The sequence below is a fragment of the Phalacrocorax aristotelis genome, unplaced genomic scaffold, assembly GCF_949628215.1.
Source record: "Phalacrocorax aristotelis unplaced genomic scaffold, bGulAri2.1 scaffold_97, whole genome shotgun sequence".
Lineage (NCBI taxonomy): Eukaryota > Metazoa > Chordata > Aves > Suliformes > Phalacrocoracidae > Phalacrocorax > Phalacrocorax aristotelis.
The window spans coordinates 184,625-201,530 of NW_027441179.1; positions in this window are offsets into that span (position 1 = coordinate 184,625).

Sequence of the window (16,906 nt, forward strand, 5' to 3'; positions counted from 1 at the left end):
TCTGTCGCTGTGAGTTTTTTGGGACTGGCGTTTCTTCCTTGCATCCTTAGGCGGTTAGGTCTTGAAGCTGGGCTGCTTGCACGTCCGTCGTCTCGGTTGTGAGAGGAAGCTCTTGTCACGGGCCGCGAAGCTGTCGGCGTGCTCTGGCGTTGCCGTAGGGCCTGCCGACGTCACCGTCGGGGTCCCGCAGGCGGTCTTGCCGGACGGGGGGTTTCCGTCTGGGTGTCGTCGTTCTCTCCGAGAGCTGCCTCTCATCCTTCGGGGCGCGTGGCCTGTAGCGTTCTGTGTAGCGTTGTTCTGTGTTTGTCTTGGAGCCGCCCTGCCCGGGGATGTAGAGTCAGGGCAAGGCGGGTGGTGCTGGCATCTAGGGATGCGCCCAGGCTGTGGCGGGGGTGGGGGGGAAGGAATTTTGCAGCCGTCTTGGATCGACTGGCTGTTGTCGGTGGGTGAGGGAAGTAATTCCTGTTGGGTTTTGTGGGCCCCCAGGGAACAACCGTAGGTGTCTGGGGGAGGGAGCTAGAGCCTTAGCTGAGCGGGTAGCGTGTCAAGGGTGTTCTGGCTTGTCTGTGTGCTGGGCTTACTGTTTGATGTATTGTGCTCATGTTTAAGAGCCGCCCTAGTTGGGCTCTCGAGGGGTGTTCCTACGTGCGATCGAGACCTGCGTCGTGGTTCAGCTGTCGCTGTGCATGCAGGTGACGTGTTTGGCATCGGTTTGGCAGGTGCCGAGGGAGGAGTCGTGCAGGGTGATGGAGGACGGCGCTGTAAGCAGGTGAGTTGGTGTGCGGTGTATCTGGAGGGAAGATGTGGCTGTTGGCTCTATGAGCCCGTTGTGGTAATTTTTCTTTGTGGACGCATGCGAGGAGCCGAGCGGGATCTGGGCACCGGAGGGGTGCCCAGGCACAGGGTGAGCGGTGACGGGTGGGCTGAAGCGTAGCGATTCGTCCTGAGGGGTCGCGTTGCAGGTGGTTGCGAGCAACGTGCGTTTGGCTCTTGCAGGTGGCGGGCGAGCCTCAAGACGGCAACCGGATCTGATGGAGGCCGGGCAGGTGAGCTGTCGAGGAAAAGGTGCGTGTCTGAGATGCCTGAGATGGGGGGTGGGGGGGGGGTGGTGTTTGTGCGGGTATCCTGAGACTCCCGCAGCACCCGAGCGGGTCCTTTTTTGCTTGGGTTCTTGCAGGTGCCGCACGCAGGCTTCGGAGGGGAGACGCCGCGTGCCGACGAGAGGTCCGAGAGGTGAGGGGCTTGAAGGCCAGGCGGCTGTTTGAGAGCAAGGTGTCGTACGGCCACTCAGTTGAAGCGTTTGTCTCTGGTTTTGCAGGTTGTGCGCCGGCTGCCTTTGGGCCTGGATGCGCGTTTGAGGTGAGCTGGGTCGCAGAGGGGAGGGGCGCGGGGCTGGTGTGGTTCGTTCTTCCTTTTTTGGCGGAGCGACGGTAACTTTGTGTGCCCTGTGGTATCTCTAGGGGCCGCAGGGGATGGCGTTCGTCCTCGTCCGGAACGGGCACGGAGCAGCCGGGTGAGCGGAGCAGCCGGGCGCGCGTGAGGTGGGGGGCGTTGCGGGGGTGGGTCCTTGTGGAGTGATGGGATGCCGGCTGACAGGGCTGCTGTGTGTGTATTGTTGTTGTTTTTGTTTAGGTGATGAAAAGGCACCTGGCCCGTGGAGGACCGATGCAGTGGGCTGACCGTGCGCTTGTTCTTCTGAAGGATGGGTGGACTGAGACTCTCGGCCCCTTGAAAGCTAAGTTGAGGCAACGGTGCTGGGGAAGGGGTTGGGGGAGGCAGGGGTTTTAAGGATGGTGCAGCGGAGCGGGCTGTCCGGGAAGCGGTCCCCTTTGAGAGCAGGGAAAAGGAGCGGGTTCCTCTTCAATGTGACGGGAACGTGTGCCGGGCAGGGCGGTTCCAGGCTGTGTGCGTTATTGTGCAGTGTGTGTGTTTCGTGTTGGGTGTCTCCGACCTTCCTCGGGTCTCGGTTGCTGTCTTTGTTCTTTAGGAGCCAGGCAGGTGCCTCGGCAGCGTTAGTAGGGCCCGGCGAGGCCCTAGTCGTGGGCTCGGCGCCCGTCGGGCGCTTCTCTTTTGGCGTCGCAAGCTTCGGGCGTGGATCGTTTTGGCGTCTCGGACGGTCGTCTTGGGCGGCGTCGTTCCCGGCTGCGTGAGCAGCGCCGCTCTGTCGCTGTGAGTTTTTTGGGACTGGCGTTTCTTCCTTGCATCCTTAGGCGGTTAGGTCTTGAAGCTGGGCTGCTTGCACGTCCGTCGTCTCGGTTGTGAGAGGAAGCTCTTGTCACGGGCCGCGAAGCTGTCGGCGTGCTCTGGCGTTGCCGTAGGGCCTGCCGACGTCACCGTCGGGGTCCCGCAGGCGGTCTTGCCGGACGGGGGGTTTCCGTCTGGGTGTCGTCGTTCTCTCCGAGAGCTGCCTCTCATCCTTCGGGGCGCGTGGCCTGTAGCGTTCTGTGTAGCGTTGTTCTGTGTTTGTCTTGGAGCCGCCCTGCCCGGGGATGTAGAGTCAGGGCAAGGCGGGTGGTGCTGGCATCTCGGGATGCGCCCAGGCTGTGGCGGGGGTGGGGGGGAAGGAATTTTGCAGCCGTCTTGGATCGACTGGCTGTTGTCGGTGGGTGAGGGAAGTAATTCCTGTTGGGTTTTGTGGGCCCCCAGGGAACAACCGTAGGTGTCTGGGGGAGGGAGCTAGAGCCTTAGCTGAGCGGGTAGCGTGTCAAGGGTGTTCTGGCTTGTCTGTGTGCTGGGCTTACTGTTTGATGTATTGTGCTCATGTTTAAGAGCCGCCCTAGTTGGGCTCTCGAGGGGTGTTCCTACGTGCGATCGAGACCTGCGTCGTGGTTCAGCTGTCGCTGTGCATGCAGGTGACGTGTTTGGCATCGGTTTGGCAGGTGCCGAGGGAGGAGTCGTGCAGGGTGATGGAGGACGGCGCTGTAAGCAGGTGAGTTGGTGTGCGGTGTATCTGGAGGGAAGATGTGGCTGTTGGCTCTATGAGCCCGTTGTGGTAATTTTTCTTTGTGGACGCATGCGAGGAGCCGAGCGGGATCTGGGCACCGGAGGGGTGCCCAGGCACAGGGTGAGCGGTGACGGGTGGGCTGAAGCGTAGCGATTCGTCCTGAGGGGTCGCGTTGCAGGTGGTTGCGAGCAACGTGCGTTTGGCTCTTGCAGGTGGCGGGCGAGCCTCAAGACGGCAACCGGATCTGATGGAGGCCGGGCAGGTGAGCTGTCGAGGAAAAGGTGCGTGTCTGAGATGCCTGAGATGGGGGGTGGGGGGGTGGTGGTGTTTGTGCGGGTATCCTGAGACTCCCGCAGCACCCGAGCGGGTCCTTTTTTGCTTGGGTTCTTGCAGGTGCCGCACGCAGGCTTCGGAGGGGAGACGCCGCGTGCCGACGAGAGGTCCGAGAGGTGAGGGGCTTGAAGGCCAGGCGGCTGTTTGAGAGCAAGGTGTCGTACGGCCACTCAGTTGAAGCGTTTGTCTCTGGTTTTGCAGGTTGTGCGCCGGCTGCCTTTGGGCCTGGATGCGCGTTTGAGGTGAGCTGGGTCGCAGAGGGGAGGGGCGCGGGGCTGGTGTGGTTCGTTCTTCCTTTTTTGGCGGAGCGACGGTAACTTTGTGTGCCCTGTGGTATCTCTAGGGGCCGCAGGGGATGGCGTTCGTCCTCGTCCGGAACGGGCACGGAGCAGCCGGGTGAGCGGAGCAGCCGGGCGCGCGTGAGGTGGGGGGCGTTGCGGGGGTGGGTCCTTGTGGAGTGATGGGATGCCGGCTGACAGGGCTGCTGTGTGTGTATTGTTGTTGTTTTTGTTTAGGTGATGAAAAGGCACCTGGCCCGTGGAGGACCGATGCAGTGGGCTGACCGTGCGCTTGTTCTTCTGAAGGATGGGTGGACTGAGACTCTCGGCCCCTTGAAAGCTAAGTTGAGGCAACGGTGCTGGGGAAGGGGTTGGGGGAGGCAGGGGTTTTAAGGATGGTGCAGCGGAGCGGGCTGTCCGGGAAGCGGTCCCCTTTGAGAGCAGGGAAAAGGAGCGGGTTCCTCTTCAATGTGACGGGAACGTGTGCCGGGCAGGGCGGTTCCAGGCTGTGTGCGTTATTGTGCAGTGTGTGTGTTTCGTGTTGGGTGTCTCCGACCTTCCCCGGGTCTCGGTTGCTGTCTTTGTTCTTTAGGAGCCAGGCAGGTGCCTCGGCAGCGTTAGTAGGGCCCGGCGAGGCCCTAGTCGTGGGCTCGGCGCCCGTCGGGCGCTTCTCTTTTGGCGTCGCAAGCTTCGGGCGTGGATCGTTTTGGCGTCTCGGACGGTCGTCTTGGGCGGCGTCGTTCCCGGCTGCGTGAGCAGCGCCGCTCTGTCGCTGTGAGTTTTTTGGGACTGGCGTTTCTTCCTTGCATCCTTAGGCGGTTAGGTCTTGAAGCTGGGCTGCTTGCACGTCCGTCGTCTCGGTTGTGAGAGGAAGCTCTTGTCACGGGCCGCGAAGCTGTCGGCGTGCTCTGGCGTTGCCGTAGGGCCTGCCGACGTCACCGTCGGGGTCCCGCAGGCGGTCTTGCCGGACGGGGGGTTTCCGTCTGGGTGTCGTCGTTCTCTCCGAGAGCTGCCTCTCATCCTTCGGGGCGCGTGGCCTGTAGCGTTCTGTGTAGCGTTGTTCTGTGTTTGTCTTGGAGCCGCCCTGCCCGGGGATGTAGAGTCAGGGCAAGGCGGGTGGTGCTGGCATCTCGGGATGCGCCCAGGCTGTGGCGGGGGTGGGGGGGAAGGAATTTTGCAGCCGTCTTGGATCGACTGGCTGTTGTCGGTGGGTGAGGGAAGTAATTCCTGTTGGGTTTTGTGGGCCCCCAGGGAACAACCGTAGGTGTCTGGGGGAGGGAGCTAGAGCCTTAGCTGAGCGGGTAGCGTGTCAAGGGTGTTCTGGCTTGTCTGTGTGCTGGGCTTACTGTTTGATGTATTGTGCTCATGTTTAAGAGCCGCCCTAGTTGGGCTCTCGAGGGGTGTTCCTACGTGCGATCGAGACCTGCGTCGTGGTTCAGCTGTCGCTGTGCATGCAGGTGACGTGTTTGGCATCGGTTTGGCAGGTGCCGAGGGAGGAGTCGTGCAGGGTGATGGAGGACGGCGCTGTAAGCAGGTGAGTTGGTGTGCGGTGTATCTGGAGGGAAGATGTGGCTGTTGGCTCTATGAGCCCGTTGTGGTAATTTTTCTTTGTGGACGCATGCGAGGAGCCGAGCGGGATCTGGGCACCGGAGGGGTGCCCAGGCACAGGGTGAGCGGTGACGGGTGGGCTGAAGCGTAGCGATTCGTCCTGAGGGGTCGCGTTGCAGGTGGTTGCGAGCAACGTGCGTTTGGCTCTTGCAGGTGGCGGGCGAGCCTCAAGACGGCAACCGGATCTGATGGAGGCCAGGCAGGTGAGCTGTCGAGGAAAAGGTGCGTGTCTGAGATGGGGGGTGGGGGGGGGGTGGTGTTTGTGCGGGTATCCTGAGACTCCCGCAGCACCCGAGCGGGTCCTTTTTTGCTTGGGTTCTTGCAGGTGCCGCACGCAGGCTTCGGAGGGGAGACGCCGCGTGCCGACGAGAGGTCCGAGAGGTGAGGGGCTTGAAGGCCAGGCGGCTGTTTGAGAGCAAGGTGTCGTACGGCCACTCAGTTGAAGCGTTTGTCTCTGGTTTTGCAGGTTGTGCGCCGGCTGCCTTTGGGCCTGGATGCGCATTTGAGGTGAGCTGGGTCGCAGAGGGGAGGGGCGCGGGGCTGGTGTGGTTCGTTCTTCCTTTTTTGGCGGAGCGACGGTAACTTTGTGTGCCCTGTGGTATCTCTAGGGGCCGCAGGGGATGGCGTTCGTCCTCGTCCGGAACGGGCACGGAGCAGCCGGGCGCGCGTGAGGTGGGGGGCGTTGCGGGGGTGGGTCCTTGTGGAGTGATGGGATGCCGGCTGACAGGGCTGCTGTGTGTGTATTGTTGTTGTTTTTGTTTAGGTGATGAAAAGGCACCTGGCCCGTGGAGGACCGATGCAGTGGGCTGACCGTGCGCTTGTTCTTCTGAAGGATGGGTGGACTGAGACTCTCGGCCCCTTGAAAGCTAAGTTGAGGCAACGGTGCTGGGGAAGGGGTTGGGGGAGGCAGGGGTTTTAAGGATGGTGCAGCGGAGCGGGCTGTCCGGGAAGCGGTCCCCTTTGAGAGCAGGGAAAAGGAGCGGGTTCCTCTTCAATGTGACGGGAACGTGTGCCGGGCAGGGCGGTTCCAGGCTGTGTGCGTTATTGTGCAGTGTGTGTGTTTCGTGTTGGGTGTCTCCGACCTTCCTCGGGTCTCGGTTGCTGTCTTTGTTCTTTAGGAGCCAGGCAGGTGCCTCGGCAGCGTTAGTAGGGCCCGGCGAGGCCCTAGTCGTGGGCTCGGCGCCCGTCGGGCGCTTCTCTTTTGGCGTCGCAAGCTTCGGGCGTGGATCGTTTTGGCGTCTCGGACGGTCGTCTTGGGCGGCGTCGTTCCCGGCTGCGTGAGCAGCGCCGCTCTGTCGCTGTGAGTTTTTTGGGACTGGCGTTTCTTCCTTGCATCCTTAGGCGGTTAGGTCTTGAAGCTGGGCTGCTTGCACGTCCGTCGTCTCGGTTGTGAGAGGAAGCTCTTGTCACGGGCCGCGAAGCTGTCGGCGTGCTCTGGCGTTGCCGTAGGGCCTGCCGACGTCACCGTCGGGGTCCCGCAGGCGGTCTTGCCGGACGGGGGGTTTCCGTCTGGGTGTCGTCGTTCTCTCCGAGAGCTGCCTCTCATCCTTCGGGGCGCGTGGCCTGTAGCGTTCTGTGTAGCGTTGTTCTGTGTTTGTCTTGGAGCCGCCCTGCCCGGGGATGTAGAGTCAGGGCAAGGCGGGTGGTGCTGGCATCTCGGGATGCGCCCAGGCTGTGGCGGGGGTGGGGGGGAAGGAATTTTGCAGCCGTCTTGGATCGACTGGCTGTTGTCGGTGGGTGAGGGAAGTAATTCCTGTTGGGTTTTGTGGGCCCCCAGGGAACAACCGTAGGTGTCTGGGGGAGGGAGCTAGAGCCTTAGCTGAGCGGGTAGCGTGTCAAGGGTGTTCTGGCTTGTCTGTGTGCTGGGCTTACTGTTTGATGTATTGTGCTCATGTTTAAGAGCCGCCCTAGTTGGGCTCTCGAGGGGTGTTCCTACGTGCGATCGAGACCTGCGTCGTGGTTCAGCTGTCGCTGTGCATGCAGGTGACGTGTTTGGCATCGGTTTGGCAGGTGCCGAGGGAGGAGTCGTGCAGGGTGATGGAGGACGGCGCTGTAAGCAGGTGAGTTGGTGTGCGGTGTATCTGGAGGGAAGATGTGGCTGTTGGCTCTATGAGCCCGTTGTGGTAATTTTTCTTTGTGGACGCATGCGAGGAGCCGAGCGGGATCTGGGCACCGGAGGGGTGCCCAGGCACAGGGTGAGCGGTGACGGGTGGGCTGAAGCGTAGCGATTCGTCCTGAGGGGTCGCGTTGCAGGTGGTTGCGAGCAACGTGCGTTTGGCTCTTGCAGGTGGCGGGCGAGCCTCAAGACGGCAACCGGATCTGATGGAGGCCGGGCAGGTGAGCTGTCGAGGAAAAGGTGCGTGTCTGAGATGCCTGAGATGGGGGGTGGGGGGGGGGTGGTGTTTGTGCGGGTATCCTGAGACTCCCGCAGCACCCGAGCGGGTCCTTTTTTGCTTGGGTTCTTGCAGGTGCCGCACGCAGGCTTCGGAGGGGAGACGCCGCGTGCCGACGAGAGGTCCGAGAGGTGAGGGGCTTGAAGGCCAGGCGGCTGTTTGAGAGCAAGGTGTCGTACGGCCACTCAGTTGAAGCGTTTGTCTCTGGTTTTGCAGGTTGTGCGCCGGCTGCCTTTGGGCCTGGATGCGCGTTTGAGGTGAGCTGGGTCGCAGAGGGGAGGGGCGCGGGGCTGGTGTGGTTCGTTCTTCCTTTTTTGGCGGAGCGACGGTAACTTTGTGTGCCCTGTGGTATCTCTAGGGGCCGCAGGGGATGGCGTTCGTCCTCGTCCGGAACGGGCACGGAGCAGCCGGGTGAGCGGAGCAGCCGGGCGCGCGTGAGGTGGGGGGCGTTGCGGGGGTGGGTCCTTGTGGAGTGATGGGATGCCGGCTGACAGGGCTGCTGTGTGTGTATTGTTGTTGTTTTTGTTTAGGTGATGAAAAGGCACCTGGCCCGTGGAGGACCGATGCAGTGGGCTGACCGTGCGCTTGTTCTTCTGAAGGATGGGTGGACTGAGACTCTCGGCCCCTTGAAAGCTAAGTTGAGGCAACGGTGCTGGGGAAGGGGTTGGGGGAGGCAGGGGTTTTAAGGATGGTGCAGCGGAGCGGGCTGTCCGGGAAGCGGTCCCCTTTGAGAGCAGGGAAAAGGAGCGGGTTCCTCTTCAATGTGACGGGAACGTGTGCCGGGCAGGGCGGTTCCAGGCTGTGTGCGTTATTGTGCAGTGTGTGTGTTTCGTGTTGGGTGTCTCCGACCTTCCCCGGGTCTCGGTTGCTGTCTTTGTTCTTTAGGAGCCAGGCAGGTGCCTCGGCAGCGTTAGTAGGGCCCGGCGAGGCCCTAGTCGTGGGCTCGGCGCCCGTCGGGCGCTTCTCTTTTGGCGTCGCAAGCTTCGGGCGTGGATCGTTTTGGCGTCTCGGACGGTCGTCTTGGGCGGCGTCGTTCCCGGCTGCGTGAGCAGCGCCGCTCTGTCGCTGTGAGTTTTTTGGGACTGGCGTTTCTTCCTTGCATCCTTAGGCGGTTAGGTCTTGAAGCTGGGCTGGTTGCACGTCCGTCGTCTCGGTTGTGAGAGGAAGCTCTTGTCACGGGCCGCGAAGCTGTCGGCGTGCTCTGGCGTTGCCGTAGGGCCTGCCGACGTCACCGTCGGGGTCCCGCAGGCGGTCTTGCCGGACGGGGGGTTTCCGTCTGGTTGTCGTCGTTCTCTCCGAGAGCTGCCTCTCATCCTTCGGGGCGCGTGGCCTGTAGCGTTCTGTGTAGCGTTGTTCTGTGTTTGTCTTGGAGCCGCCCTGCCCGGGGATGTAGAGTCAGGGCAAGGCGGGTGGTGCTGGCATCTCGGGATGCGCCCAGGCTGTGGCGGGGGTGGGGGGGAAGGAATTTTGCAGCCGTCTTGGATCGACTGGCTGTTGTCGGTGGGTGAGGGAAGTAATTCCTGTTGGGTTTTGTGGGCCCCCAGGGAACAACCGTAGGTGTCTGGGGGAGGGAGCTAGAGCCTTAGCTGAGCGGGTAGCGTGTCAAGGGTGTTCTGGCTTGTCTGTGTGCTGGGCTTACTGTTTGATGTATTGTGCTCATGTTTAAGAGCCGCCCTAGTTGGGCTCTCGAGGGGTGTTCCTACGTGCGATCGAGACCTGCGTCGTGGTTCAGCTGTCGCTGTGCATGCAGGTGACGTGTTTGGCATCGGTTTGGCAGGTGCCGAGGGAGGAGTCGTGCAGGGTGATGGAGGACGGCGCTGTAAGCAGGTGAGTTGGTGTGCGGTGTATCTGGAGGGAAGATGTGGCTGTTGGCTCTATGAGCCCGTTGTGGTAATTTTTCTTTGTGGACGCATGCGAGGAGCCGAGCGGGATCTGGGCACCGGAGGGGTGCCCAGGCACAGGGTGAGCGGTGACGGGTGGGCTGAAGCGTAGCGATTCGTCCTGAGGGGTCGCGTTGCAGGTGGTTGCGAGCAACGTGCGTTTGGCTCTTGCAGGTGGCGGGCGAGCCTCAAGACGGCAACCGGATCTGATGGAGGCCGGGCAGGTGAGCTGTCGAGGAAAAGGTGCGTGTCTGAGATGGGGGGTGGGGGGGGGGTGGTGTTTGTGCGGGTATCCTGAGACTCCCGCAGCACCCGAGCGGGTCCTTTTTTGCTTGGGTTCTTGCAGGTGCCGCACGCAGGCTTCGGAGGGGAGACGCCGCGTGCCGACGAGAGGTCCGAGAGGTGAGGGGCTTGAAGGCCAGGCGGCTGTTTGAGAGCAAGGTGTCGTACGGCCACTCAGTTGAAGCGTTTGTCTCTGGTTTTGCAGGTTGTGCGCCGGCTGCCTTTGGGCCTGGATGCGCGTTTGAGGTGAGCTGGGTCGCAGAGGGGAGGGGCGCGGGGCTGGTGTGGTTCGTTCTTCCTTTTTTGGCGGAGCGACGGTAACTTTGTGTGCCCTGTGGTATCTCTAGGGGCCGCAGGGGATGGCGTTCGTCCTCGTCCGGAACGGGCACGGAGCAGCCGGGTGAGCGGAGCAGCCGGGCGCGCGTGAGGTGGGGGGCGTTGCGGGGGTGGGTCCTTGTGGAGTGATGGGATGCCGGCTGACAGGGCTGCTGTGTGTGTATTGTTGTTGTTTTTGTTTAGGTGATGAAAAGGCACCTGGCCCGTGGAGGACCGATGCAGTGGGCTGACCGTGCGCTTGTTCTTCTGAAGGATGGGTGGACTGAGACTCTCGGCCCCTTGAAAGCTAAGTTGAGGCAACGGTGCTGGGGAAGGGGTTGGGGGAGGCAGGGGTTTTAAGGATGGTGCAGCGGAGCGGGCTGTCCGGGAAGCGGTCCCCTTTGAGAGCAGGGAAAAGGAGCGGGTTCCTCTTCAATGTGACGGGAACGTGTGCCGGGCAGGGCGGTTCCAGGCTGTGTGCGTTATTGTGCAGTGTGTGTGTTTCGTGTTGGGTGTCTCCGACCTTCCCCGGGTCTCGGTTGCTGTCTTTGTTCTTTAGGAGCCAGGCAGGTGCCTCGGCAGCGTTAGTAGGGCCCGGCGAGGCCCTAGTCGTGGGCTCGGCGCCCGTCGGGCGCTTCTCTTTTGGCGTCGCAAGCTTCGGGCGTGGATCGTTTTGGCGTCTCGGACGGTCGTCTTGGGCGGCGTCGTTCCCGGCTGCGTGAGCAGCGCCGCTCTGTCGCTGTGAGTTTTTTGGGACTGGCGTTTCTTCCTTGCATCCTTAGGCGGTTAGGTCTTGAAGCTGGGCTGCTTGCACGTCCGTCGTCTCGGTTGTGAGAGGAAGCTCTTGTCACGGGCCGCGAAGCTGTCGGCGTGCTCTGGCGTTGCCGTAGGGCCTGCCGACGTCACCGTCGGGGTCCCGCAGGCGGTCTTGCCGGACGGGGGGTTTCCGTCTGGGTGTCGTCGTTCTCTCCGAGAGCTGCCTCTCATCCTTCGGGGCGCGTGGCCTGTAGCGTTCTGTGTAGCGTTGTTCTGTGTTTGTCTTGGAGCCGCCCTGCCCGGGGATGTAGAGTCAGGGCAAGGCGGGTGGTGCTGGCATCTCGGGATGCGCCCAGGCTGTGGCGGGGGTGGGGGGGAAGGAATTTTGCAGCCGTCTTGGATCGACTGGCTGTTGTCGGTGGGTGAGGGAAGTAATTCCTGTTGGGTTTTGTGGGCCCCCAGGGAACAACCGTAGGTGTCTGGGGGAGGGAGCTAGAGCCTTAGCTGAGCGGGTAGCGTGTCAAGGGTGTTCTGGCTTGTCTGTGTGCTGGGCTTACTGTTTGATGTATTGTGCTCATGTTTAAGAGCCGCCCTAGTTGGGCTCTCGAGGGGTGTTCCTACGTGCGATCGAGACCTGCGTCGTGGTTCAGCTGTCGCTGTGCATGCAGGTGACGTGTTTGGCATCGGTTTGGCAGGTGCCGAGGGAGGAGTCGTGCAGGGTGATGGAGGACGGCGCTGTAAGCAGGTGAGTTGGTGTGCGGTGTATCTGGAGGGAAGATGTGGCTGTTGGCTCTATGAGCCCGTTGTGGTAATTTTTCTTTGTGGACGCATGCGAGGAGCCGAGCGGGATCTGGGCACCGGAGGGGTGCCCAGGCACAGGGTGAGCGGTGACGGGTGGGCTGAAGCGTAGCGATTCGTCCTGAGGGGTCGCGTTGCAGGTGGTTGCGAGCAACGTGCGTTTGGCTCTTGCAGGTGGCGGGCGAGCCTCAAGACGGCAACCGGATCTGATGGAGGCCGGGCAGGTGAGCTGTCGAGGAAAAGGTGCGTGTCTGAGATGCCTGAGATGGGGGGTGGGGGGGGGGTGGTGTTTGTGCGGGTATCCTGAGACTCCCGCAGCACCCGAGCGGGTCCTTTTTTGCTTGGGTTCTTGCAGGTGCCGCACGCAGGCTTCGGAGGGGAGACGCCGCGTGCCGACGAGAGGTCCGAGAGGTGAGGGGCTTGAAGGCCAGGCGGCTGTTTGAGAGCAAGGTGTCGTACGGCCACTCAGTTGAAGCGTTTGTCTCTGGTTTTGCAGGTTGTGCGCCGGCTGCCTTTGGGCCTGGATGCGCGTTTGAGGTGAGCTGGGTCGCAGAGGGGAGGGGCGCGGGGCTGGTGTGGTTCGTTCTTCCTTTTTTGGCGGAGCGACGGTAACTTTGTGTGCCCTGTGGTATCTCTAGGGGCCGCAGGGGATGGCGTTCGTCCTCGTCCGGAACGGGCACGGAGCAGCCGGGTGAGCGGAGCAGCCGGGCGCGCGTGAGGTGGGGGGCGTTGCGGGGGTGGGTCCTTGTGGAGTGATGGGATGCCGGCTGACAGGGCTGCTGTGTGTGTATTGTTGTTGTTTTTGTTTAGGTGATGAAAAGGCACCTGGCCCGTGGAGGACCGATGCAGTGGGCTGACCGTGCGCTTGTTCTTCTGAAGGATGGGTGGACTGAGACTCTCGGCCCCTTGAAAGCTAAGTTGAGGCAACGGTGCTGGGGAAGGGGTTGGGGGAGGCAGGGGTTTTAAGGATGGTGCAGCGGAGCGGGCTGTCCGGGAAGCGGTCCCCTTTGAGAGCAGGGAAAAGGAGCGGGTTCCTCTTCAATGTGACGGGAACGTGTGCCGGGCAGGGCGGTTCCAGGCTGTGTGCGTTATTGTGCAGTGTGTGTGTTTCGTGTTGGGTGTCTCCGACCTTCCCCGGGTCTCGGTTGCTGTCTTTGTTCTTTAGGAGCCAGGCAGGTGCCTCGGCAGCGTTAGTAGGGCCCGGCGAGGCCCTAGTCGTGGGCTCGGCGCCCGTCGGGCGCTTCTCTTTTGGCGTCGCAAGCTTCGGGCGTGGATCGTTTTGGCGTCTCGGACGGTCGTCTTGGGCGGCGTCGTTCCCGGCTGCGTGAGCAGCGCCGCTCTGTCGCTGTGAGTTTTTTGGGACTGGCGTTTCTTCCTTGCATCCTTAGGCGGTTAGGTCTTGAAGCTGGGCTGCTTGCACGTCCGTCGTCTCGGTTGTGAGAGGAAGCTCTTGTCACGGGCCGCGAAGCTGTCGGCGTGCTCTGGCGTTGCCGTAGGGCCTGCCGACGTCACCGTCGGGGTCCCGCAGGCGGTCTTGCCGGACGGGGGGTTTCCGTCTGGGTGTCGTCGTTCTCTCCGAGAGCTGCCTCTCATCCTTCGGGGCGCGTGGCCTGTAGCGTTCTGTGTAGCGTTGTTCTGTGTTTGTCTTGGAGCCGCCCTGCCCGGGGATGTAGAGTCAGGGCAAGGCGGGTGGTGCTGGCATCTCGGGATGCGCCCAGGCTGTGGCGGGGGTGGGGGGGAAGGAATTTTGCAGCCGTCTTGGATCGACTGGCTGTTGTCGGTGGGTGAGGGAAGTAATTCCTGTTGGGTTTTGTGGGCCCCCAGGGAACAACCGTAGGTGTCTGGGGGAGGGAGCTAGAGCCTTAGCTGAGCGGGTAGCGTGTCAAGGGTGTTCTGGCTTGTCTGTGTGCTGGGCTTACTGTTTGATGTATTGTGCTCATGTTTAAGAGCCGCCCTAGTTGGGCTCTCGAGGGGTGTTCCTACGTGCGATCGAGACCTGCGTCGTGGTTCAGCTGTCGCTGTGCATGCAGGTGACGTGTTTGGCATCGGTTTGGCAGGTGCCGAGGGAGGAGTCGTGCAGGGTGATGGAGGACGGCGCTGTAAGCAGGTGAGTTGGTGTGCGGTGTATCTGGAGGGAAGATGTGGCTGTTGGCTCTATGAGCCCGTTGTGGTAATTTTTCTTTGTGGACGCATGCGAGGAGCCGAGCGGGATCTGGGCACCGGAGGGGTGCCCAGGCACAGGGTGAGCGGTGACGGGTGGGCTGAAGCGTAGCGATTCGTCCTGAGGGGTCGCGTTGCAGGTGGTTGCGAGCAACGTGCGTTTGGCTCTTGCAGGTGGCGGGCGAGCCTCAAGACGGCAACCAGATCTGATGGAGGCCGGGCAGGTGAGCTGTCGAGGAAAAGGTGCGTGTCTGAGATGGGGGGTGGGGGGGGGGTGGTGTTTGTGCGGGTATCCTGAGACTCCCGCAGCACCCGAGCGGGTCCTTTTTTGCTTGGGTTCTTGCAGGTGCCGCACGCAGGCTTCGGAGGGGAGACGCCGCGTGCCGACGAGAGGTCCGAGAGGTGAGGGGCTTGAAGGCCAGGCGGCTGTTTGAGAGCAAGGTGTCGTACGGCCACTCAGTTGAAGCGTTTGTCTCTGGTTTTGCAGGTTGTGCGCCGGCTGCCTTTGGGCCTGGATGCGCGTTTGAGGTGAGCTGGGTCGCAGAGGGGAGGGGCGCGGGGCTGGTGTGGTTCGTTCTTCCTTTTTTGGCGGAGCGACGGTAACTTTGTGTGCCCTGTGGTATCTCTAGGGGCCGCAGGGGATGGCGTTCGTCCTCGTCCGGAACGGGCACGGAGCAGCCGGGTGAGCGGAGCAGCCGGGCGCGCGTGAGGTGGGGGGCGTTGCGGGGGTGGGTCCTTGTGGAGTGATGGGATGCCGGCTGACAGGGCTGCTGTGTGTGTATTGTTGTTGTTTTTGTTTAGGTGATGAAAAGGCACCTGGCCCGTGGAGGACCGATGCAGTGGGCTGACCGTGCGCTTGTTCTTCTGAAGGATGGGTGGACTGAGACTCTCGGCCCCTTGAAAGCTAAGTTGAGGCAACGGTGCTGGGGAAGGGGTTGGGGGAGGCAGGGGTTTTAAGGATGGTGCAGCGGAGCGGGCTGTCCGGGAAGCGGTCCCCTTTGAGAGCAGGGAAAAGGAGCGGGTTCCTCTTCAATGTGACGGGAACGTGTGCCGGGCAGGGCGGTTCCAGGCTGTGTGCGTTATTGTGCAGTGTGTGTGTTTCGTGTTGGGTGTCTCCGACCTTCCCCGGGTCTCGGTTGCTGTCTTTGTTCTTTAGGAGCCAGGCAGGTGCCTCGGCAGCGTTAGTAGGGCCCGGCGAGGCCCTAGTCGTGGGCTCGGCGCCCGTCGGGCGCTTCTCTTTTGGCGTCGCAAGCTTCGGGCGTGGATCGTTTTGGCGTCTCGGACGGTCGTCTTGGGCGGCGTCGTTCCCGGCTGCGTGAGCAGCGCCGCTCTGTCGCTGTGAGTTTTTTGGGACTGGCGTTTCTTCCTTGCATCCTTAGGCGGTTAGGTCTTGAAGCTGGGCTGCTTGCACGTCCGTCGTCTCGGTTGTGAGAGGAAGCTCTTGTCACGGGCCGCGAAGCTGTCGGCGTGCTCTGGCGTTGCCGTAGGGCCTGCCGACGTCACCGTCGGGGTCCCGCAGGCGGTCTTGCCGGACGGGGGGTTTCCGTCTGGGTGTCGTCGTTCTCTCCGAGAGCTGCCTCTCATCCTTCGGGGCGCGTGGCCTGTAGCGTTCTGTGTAGCGTTGTTCTGTGTTTGTCTTGGAGCCGCCCTGCCCGGGGATGTAGAGTCAGGGCAAGGCGGGTGGTGCTGGCATCTCGGGATGCGCCCAGGCTGTGGCGGGGGTGGGGGGGAAGGAATTTTGCAGCCGTCTTGGATCGACTGGCTGTTGTCGGTGGGTGAGGGAAGTAATTCCTGTTGGGTTTTGTGGGCCCCCAGGGAACAACCGTAGGTGTCTGGGGGAGGGAGCTAGAGCCTTAGCTGAGCGGGTAGCGTGTCAAGGGTGTTCTGGCTTGTCTGTGTGCTGGGCTTACTGTTTGATGTATTGTGCTCATGTTTAAGAGCCGCCCTAGTTGGGCTCTCGAGGGGTGTTCCTACGTGCGATCGAGACCTGCGTCGTGGTTCAGCTGTCGCTGTGCATGCAGGTGACGTGTTTGGCATCGGTTTGGCAGGTGCCGAGGGAGGAGTCGTGCAGGGTGATGGAGGACGGCGCTGTAAGCAGGTGAGTTGGTGTGCGGTGTATCTGGAGGGAAGATGTGGCTGTTGGCTCTATGAGCCCGTTGTGGTAATTTTTCTTTGTGGACGCATGCGAGGAGCCGAGCGGGATCTGGGCACCGGAGGGGTGCCCAGGCACAGGGTGAGCGGTGACGGGTGGGCTGAAGCGTAGCGATTCGTCCTGAGGGGTCGCGTTGCAGGTGGTTGCGAGCAACGTGCGTTTGGCTCTTGCAGGTGGCGGGCGAGCCTCAAGACGGCAACCGGATCTGATGGAGGCCGGGCAGGTGAGCTGTCGAGGAAAAGGTGCGTGTCTGAGATGCCTGAGATGGGGGGTGGGGGGGGGGTGGTGTTTGTGCGGGTATCCTGAGACTCCCGCAGCACCCGAGCGGGTCCTTTTTTGCTTGGGTTCTTGCAGGTGCCGCACGCAGGCTTCGGAGGGGAGACGCCGCGTGCCGACGAGAGGTCCGAGAGGTGAGGGGCTTGAAGGCCAGGCGGCTGTTTGAGAGCAAGGTGTCGTACGGCCACTCAGTTGAAGCGTTTGTCTCTGGTTTTGCAGGTTGTGCGCCGGCTGCCTTTGGGCCTGGATGCGCGTTTGAGGTGAGCTGGGTCGCAGAGGGGAGGGGCGCGGGGCTGGTGTGGTTCGTTCTTCCTTTTTTGGCGGAGCGACGGTAACTTTGTGTGCCCTGTGGTATCTCTAGGGGCCGCAGGGGATGGCGTTCGTCCTCGTCCGGAACGGGCACGGAGCAGCCGGGTGAGCGGAGCAGCCGGGCGCGCGTGAGGTGGGGGGCGTTGCGGGGGTGGGTCCTTGTGGAGTGATGGGATGCCGGCTGACAGGGCTGCTGTGTGTGTATTGTTGTTGTTTTTGTTTAGGTGATGAAAAGGCACCTGGCCCGTGGAGGACCGATGCAGTGGGCTGACCGTGCGCTTGTTCTTCTGAAGGATGGGTGGACTGAGACTCTCGGCCCCTTGAAAGCTAAGTTGAGGCAACGGTGCTGGGGAAGGGGTTGGGGGAGGCAGGGGTTTTAAGGATGGTGCAGCGGAGCGGGCTGTCCGGGAAGCGGTCCCCTT